The sequence below is a fragment of the Elephantulus edwardii genome, unplaced genomic scaffold (genome assembly GCF_000299155.1).
Source record: "Elephantulus edwardii isolate Elephantulus edwardi_28Jun2011 unplaced genomic scaffold, EleEdw1.0 scaffold00010, whole genome shotgun sequence".
Lineage (NCBI taxonomy): Eukaryota > Metazoa > Chordata > Mammalia > Macroscelidea > Macroscelididae > Elephantulus > Elephantulus edwardii.
The window spans coordinates 658910-667141 of NW_006399760.1; positions in this window are offsets into that span (position 1 = coordinate 658910).

Consider the following 8232-nt stretch of genomic DNA (forward strand, 5'->3'; position numbering starts at 1 on the left):
CACTGGAGCTTATATTTTGAATGGTGGATTCTTGTTTTTCCAGTGCCGCTAATTCCTTATTTGTTTTCTCTGCAATGTTTTGCATTGGTTTTTTTAACTCCTCCTGGTCTTTGAAACATCCTTTAATTCATCAAGTTTGTCTTTCATCCATTGGAAATATTCAGTCACTCCTCTTTTAAATTCTGTGTCAGAAAATTCCATGAGCCTTTCTGATTTCATGGTATCGGCTGCTCTTGTGTCATCCTTTGTGAGTGACATCTTGCTTTCCTCTTGTATATTGTGTGGGATGGTTTCCTTTTTTCGAGACATTGGTATGTGTTCTTGGTCTGAAGACAATGTTCTTGAGATCAGATGGGCAGCTACCAATCTTGTGCGTTTCTCTGACTTTATGACTTCTGGAAAATGTCAGTTCAGCCCCTGCTAGGGCAATCTCTTGTTGCTAAAACAGGTCAAGGTACTCCTGTTTAAAGGCAAGTTGATTGCCCAGACGTGTAGGCACTGGTGTGGAGCCAAATCGGGTGAGGCAAGGAAATTGTTGGGTGATCGCAAGGGCAGGTCAATCACTTGGAGGGCCTTTCTCAAACCTCTGCTGTCTCAGTGTGTTCACGACGGGGGTCCTAACTCAAATTCCTGCTCTCTGTTTCCTACCCAATGGTTTTCTCAGTGTTCCCTGCCTGGTGGCACTTACGCAGGTGCCCTCACACAATAGCCCCTGCTCCAGCCAGGTCCTGGATCCAACGGGATCCGAAAAGTCAAGGTCAAATTCCCACCCACCCACTAGCCTCTAGCACTTCTGCAGAGTTCACAGAAGCCAGCTGGCTGGCTCGTTTTGGGCAGTTGGTATAGCCCAAGAGAGCTTGGCCATATTCCCCACCTGTGAGCGCGCCCTTAGGTGCTCTTCCGGTTAATCAGCAATGCCCCAGTAAACACAGATAAGATCCTACTAGCCTTTCTCCTGCCAGGTTAGTTCCTCAACAGCTTGCCTGATAGCTCTGGGTGATGGCTGGATCCAAGGTGGTACCCTGAGGTCACAGGGCTCTGGTAGGGGTTGAGATGTCTGCTTGTGGAGCTGCAAGGGGGGTGGGGGAAGAGGAGGAAAGCAGGGGACTAGAGGGTAAGGAGGTAGGGCTTGGACACTATCACCAAGATGTGGGGGCGGGGCTTGGACGCTGCTGGGGGTTTATGCAGCAGCATCCTGTGTATTAAGGGTCACACAGGTGTGGGTTGCAGGGGGGTCACACAGTGTCGGGTAGTCTTTTTCCTCTGGGGTCTCAGTCTTCGCTCCTCTGGAGTTCCACGGTAGGTGGCTGGCTGTTGTTCTTCCCGGGTCTTTTCCCGGCCCCTCTTTCGGTGGAACCCCGTCTGGCGGCTCTCCCGTCTGGCGGCGGTGTTCTCACGCTGCTGCCTCGTTCTCGCTGGCGCTGCGTTGCTCTCACTGTCGCTGCATCACTCTAGCTGGCGCTGCGTCGCTCCGGACTTGACAGTATTTAACAAGAAGATACTGGAGTGAGAAGAACAGAATGAAGCTGGAGTGTTATGGAGGGGCAATCCTGGACCTTACAGAATATTTCTAGAATGTATATCAATATCTAAAATTAATTGGTAACCATTAAAGTATTGTTTAAGCAAGAAATGTGAGTAATTATTTCTTCACTTTTTAAAAATTTATTTTATTTATTTTATTTTATTTTTTATTATTTGTGTGTGTGTGTGTGTACCGTCAGATCAGATTTGAGTGGTACAGGAGGAGATTGTTCCTCTTTATCCAGTAAAGCATCTGGTGGATTTGAACCGTTCACCTCTGGGATTGTAGTGCAGTGTCTTGCCACTAGGCCACCAGAGCTATTTCTTCACTTTTTTGATAAGGACACCAGCTGAGGGCTGCTATATTTTAGTTGATGGCAATAGAAATAGAGACAGGAAGATAATATTTAAGAGATATGTTAGAAGAAAAATTAAAAAGACTTCTTGATGATTTAATGTATGATATTTCGAAAGGGCATTTAATATCTTAACACTCATCATAAGAATAGGTTTAATGCACTTAACACCAGTGATCGAAGACCAGTTGAGCAACGGGGTGATGTGAAGGATATCATCCATCAAAAGAGCAGAAGGACCACAACAAGATAAACATCCCAATTGCAAAATAGGCACAGGATATGAACAGACATTTCAACAAAGAAGACATTCAAATGGCAAACACATGAAGAAATGTTCAAAATTACTAGCTCTAAGAGAGAGATGCAAAAAAACCCCCAGAAAACTATGAGGTATCATCTCTCCCCAGTAAGAATAGCAAAATTCAACAGAGCAGCAAACAACAAATGCTGGCGAGGTTGTGGAGAAATTGGAACCCTTATCCACTGTTGGTGGGAGTGTAAAGTGATGCAACCACTATGGAAGGCAGTATGGTGCTTTCTCAGCAGTTTGGAAATAGAAATACCGTTTGACCCAGCATTTCCTCTACTGGGAATATACCCTAAAGAAATCAGAACTGCCATCCAAGCAGATGCATGCACACCCATGTTTGCTGCTGCTTTGTTCACAATAGCAAAGAGTTGGAAACAACCCTAATGCCGATCAACAAATGAATAGATAGAGAAGCTGTGGTATATTTACACAATGCAGTATTATGCTGCACTGAAAAACAAGGAATTCATGAAATATGCAAAAATGGGTGACCATGGAAGTCATTATGCTTAGTGAAATATCTGTCACAAAAGAACAAATACTTCATATTGCCACTGTTATAAAACTGAACTGACGTGAGTGTTGAGGGGAAATTAAGAAAAGAGGCAATAAATAATGTATATAGCATTGAAACAGATGAGAGAGAGAGCTGTTTATAAGGAATATATGATTAGGTATTATTTTCATCACAAGAGTCCATAATAAGTGCTTCATAGTAAAAAGTGGACTGGGGTGGGAAGGACTGTATAACAATGAAAGATTGTTTTCCCTTAGAGCAAAGAGAAGAAGGGGGGAGAGAGGGGAGAGAGGACAGGGAGGAAAATGTGCAACAATGAATGAATAGAAATCCAAGTTTTCTATAAACTGTCATTGAAATAGAAATTAAAACAAAAGAATACAGAGCCAACCATTTGACTGTTCTGTGAATCCACTCTATAGAAAGAGAAGAAAAAGAGAAGATGGGGGAAAGGGAAAAGAGCAAAAGATCATTACAATGTCAAAAAAGAAAGAAAAAACTAAAATAGACTGAAAATTTCGCTAGAGCACCAAGAAGCCAAGAAAGGGAAAACATGCTGAAGTGAATGACCTTGAGCAGATTTTAAAGGGCAGCTCAAGCAGAGGGAAGAACAAATTATAATGGAATGTGCCTGAGCTGGAATTGGAGAATTAAAAGGGGAAGAGCTCACTCTGCTTATCTCAAGCTGAGAGAAATGAAAAACAAATTTAAGCCTCATGTTCCAATATTGAAAGATGCGATGGATAATATATTGAATGACCCAGGAATCTTCAAAAGAAGGTGGAAGTAATACACAAAATCATTATACTCAAGGAACTGACTGACACTGAAAAGTTTAAGAAAAAACCATATGAGCAGGAGCCAATGGTAATGAAGGAGGAAATTGAAGGTGCACTGAAGGCATTAGCAAAAATGAGGCCCCAGGAATTGATGGGTTCCAATCAACTTGTTTCAACCAACAGATAGAGCCCTAGATGGGCTCACCAGTATATGCAGGAAATTTGGAGGACAGCTATCTGGCCATTGACTTGGAAGACTTACGTATTTGTTCTCATTCCTAAGAAAGGTGATCCAAATGAATGTGGAAGCTATCGAACAATATCATTAATATCACATGCAAGCAAAATACTGCTCAAGATCATTAAAAAATGGCTAGAACAATACATAGATGGAGCACTGTTAGAAGTTCAGACAGAATTTAGAAGAGACTGTGGCACCAAGGATATTGTTTCTGATGTCAGATGGATCCTGGCTGAAAGTAAGGAATGCCAGAAGAATGTCTATTCATTCTTTACTGACCATGCAAAGGCTGTGTGGATCATAACAAGTTATGGCTAGCATTGAGAAGAATTGGAATTCCAGGACATGAAATTGTGCTCATGCAAAACCTATACCTAGACCAAGAGGCTGTTGGGGGAACAGAGCAAGGGAACACTACATGGTTTAAAAGTAAGAGAAGAGTTTGTCACAGTTGTACCCTCTCTTCATACCTATTCAGTTTGTATGCTAAGCAAATTATTCAAGAACCTGGACTCTTTGAAGAAGAACATGGCATCAAAATTTGAGGAAGAAGATTCATCAATAACCTGTGCCTTGCTTGCTGAAAGTGAGGAGAACTTGAAGCACTTGTTGCAGAAGATGAATGAATACAGTCCTCAATATGAACTGCATCTCAACATCAAGAAAACAAAAATTCTTACCACTGGTTTAGTAGACTACATCATGTTATATGGAGATAAAATTTAAACTGTCAACAACTTCATCTTACTTGGATCCTCAATTACTCCCTTGGGACTAGCAGTCAAGAAAGACGTATTGCACTAGGAAGTCTGCAGTTAGAGACCTCTCCAAATTATTGAAGAGTAATGATGGCACTTTGAGGACTAAGGTGCATATGCATCAGGCCATGGTCTTTCCAATCATTATGCATCTAAGAGCTGGACAAGGAATAAAGATAGCAGAGAAAAAAGTGATGCCTTTGAGCTGTGGTATTAGAGAAGAATACTGAACATACCAAGGACTGACAAAAAAACAAAGACATATGTCTTGGAAAGGGTACAGCCAGAGTGCTCTTTGGAGGCAAAGATTGCAAATTTTCTCCTCACATACTTTGGGCATGTTACTAAATGGAACTGTTCCTTGGAGAGGGACTTAATGCTTGGAAAGGCAGAGGGTTGGTGAGAGAATTGTTACCTTTTATTTGTCGTGCTGAAGAAGAGTATTGTATGTACCATGGACTGGTAAGAGAACAAACAGTTTCATTCTGGACAAGATGAAACCAAGCTTCACCTTGGAGGCACAGATTCTGAAACTCCATCTGACATACTTTGGGCATGTTGTAAGGAAGGACTAGTCCTTGGAGAGGGACATCCTCCTTGGAGGTGTGGAGAGACAGCACAAGATAGGCAGTCCCTGAATGAAATGGATGGCCCAGTTACTGGGGTAGTGGTGGTAGATGTCTCAGATAATGGGGTTGTCTCAAGATAGAGCAGAGTTTAGAGCTATTTTACATAGGGTCACTATGAGTTACAAGCAGCTTGACAGCTCATAATAACAACAATAATTAAGAGGTTGACTGTTGGTTTAATGATGACTTTTTTTCCCTTGATACTGTGATATAATCTATATTAAAAGCTATAGTTTTTACTCTTCTTCAGTAAATGCTTCAATTCTTCACTTTCTGAATTCAGATTTGTGCCATGTATATGACTCAGGTTGTTAATGAATCTTCCTCCAATCCTGATGTCATACTCTTCATGTAATCCAGTTTCTTGAATGATTGGTACAGCATATGGATTGAATATCTCATCCAGACTCTTCCTTTCCTGCACTGACGCTCCACCCTTCCCAGCATGATATCCTCCTCCAAGGCCTGGTCCCTCTGGCAACATGCCCAAAGTATGTAAGCTCAAATTCCAAAATCCTTCCTCCAAGGAGTAACTTGGTTTAACCCTCTCTAGGACAGACCTGTTTATTCTCCTGGCAGTCCTGTATGTTCAATACTTTTTTCCAAGTACCACACTCAAATGCATTGGTTGTTCTTCTGCCATCCTTAGTCAGTGTCCAGTTCTCTGATGTATAGCAAGTAATTGAGAAGACCGTGATGTGGATCAGAGGTACCTTAGACTCTAGACTGACATCATTGCTTTTCAGCACTTAGGAGAGGTCCTCCTTGACAGCAGACTTCAGTTATGGTATGCTGATTACCTTATTTATATTATGGCATGATTTTTAAAATTTAACTTTGACTTTTCTTTATTTAGGTTTCCCCCCCACATCTTTAATTTCTGTCAGTGATTTACAGTTTTTTGTGCCTGAGTCTTTCATTTTTTTCCCTGCCTACATCTGTATTATTATTATTGTTGTTGAGGAAATATAAAGCAAACTATCCTACAATTCAGATGTTTCTTCATGTCTGATTCAGTTATGTTGATTTTGTTGTTTGAGTTGTCTAAGCATTCTTCTCCTGGTTTTCTGAGTTGATCTTTCTCCATTAACATACACTCACACACCCTTAAAATTCCTATCTAATTTTTTAGCTTGTTGTTACTGGTTTGTTACCACATTTCATGAGAGCACAATGCTCAAAGCAGACATTTTTTACTTGTCATCTCAGTCTATTACTTTGTTTTTAAATTAATGAAGATATATATTTGATGTATAAAAGCTCTATCCTATGTCCAAGGCTCCTTAAAGTCTGAAGTCCGTGAGAATTTGAAATTCTGTATTTGTTTCTCCCCTTTTTGGTCAGGATTCTCCTTTAGAAGCTCTAACCAAATCTTGGTATGTGGTAGGTAAACACTGTCCAATTTTTCTCTTCTCATAAAAAGGAAGTATTTATTTATGGAAGTAATTAATTATACATTCCATTTTCATTTTGGAATATTTTGACAAAATTTTCTAAATGATAAGTAGAAGAAAGAGTCAAGTTGTCAATTACTGCTTGGATATATAATCAGCACCCCTGGAAACAGCAGTCAAGAAGTCAAGACATATTGCACAGGGAAAATCTGCTGTCAGGAACCTATTGAAAGTAGAAAATAATGAATAGAATGAACACAACACTAGTATAGGAGAGGGGAAGAACTATCTGAAAGGAATTCATGATTAGGCATTATAGGTATAACAGTTAGCAATCTGGAACAAGAAGGTGACTTGGGAAAAGGAGAGGCAGGGAAAGGTATATAAATGAATTAATGAAAACCCATCCTTTCTGTAAACGTTCACTGAAATGTTGGTTAAGAAAAAAAGAAGTGCTAAAATCAAGAATGTCAGTTTAAAGAATAAGGCATGCCTGATCTAAGCATTGCTGTTTTTAGTTGCTTCCTATGCATCTGAAAGTTGGGCAGTGAATAAGGAAGAGCGAAAAAGAACTGATGCCCTTGAATTGTCGTGTTGGCAATGAGAATCGAATTTATCATGGACTGTCAAAAGAACAAACAAAACTGCTTCTTAGATGTAAGGATGGTAAGACCTCATCTTGACTACTTTGAGCATGTATTTTGTCAGGAGGCCCCCATATTTGCAAAAATACATCATGCTTGGAAAAGTAGTGTGGTCAGCAAAGGAGAGGAAGACCTCAAATGAGATGGAGTAAAACGGTAGTTGTAACAGTGTGCTTAAAGGCATGACAGAGATTGCAGGGAATGGTGGAAGAATGACATTTGCATCCATTGTCCATGACATCACTATATGTTGAAGTGGGCTTGAAGACTTAACAAATACAGCAAAAGAATTCTAAAAATTCAGGTCAAATAGCAATTATTGTTCTCAAACTGGCTATTCCAAAAGGAATTTGATTAATAACTGCAGCAATTTAATATTTTTTTTCTGAATTTATGATTGCATTTCTCTTTGTGGACTGTGTCAGTTTACAGCATATGAAACTGAAAATGTATATGAAGTTAAAATAAATGGTTACCAACTGAAATGTGTTCTCTTAGATGTAGACTTTGTTATGTGGCCATGGAACAGTTGGTTAGGATAATGGCAGAATTAGGTAACTGATAGTTAAGGGAGAAACTGCTCTGTGAACTTTAAGGCAGGGCCAAACAAAGGATTCTCTAAGGTACCATTTTGCCCAGGGTTCCGTTGAGAAGTTGGCCTGTGATTTATTTTGCATCAGTAACTTACACATTACTTAAGATATGCCAGAAACTGTTCTAGCTTTGAATTCTTATGGCTTAGTAGTTAATTGCTTAGCTGCTAACTGAATGGCTAGTGACCTGATTCCACCCGTTGTTCTTTGGGAAAAAGTTATGGCAATTTTCATCCATAACAATTTATAGCTTCAGGATCCATATGGAACAGTTCTCTGTCCAGTAGGGTTCCGGTGAGCCCAAATCAACTCCCTGGTAATGGATTTGATTTTTTTTTTTCTTTCTTTCTTTTTTCTTTTGCTTTTGTTTTTTGGTGCTGGCTTTAAGGGATAGATAACATTAACAATTTAAACTTTAATCATGTTCTTTTTCTGCTGTCCTGTCAATACAAGGACTTTCTCTCATCCTATTTTCAGTTCCTCC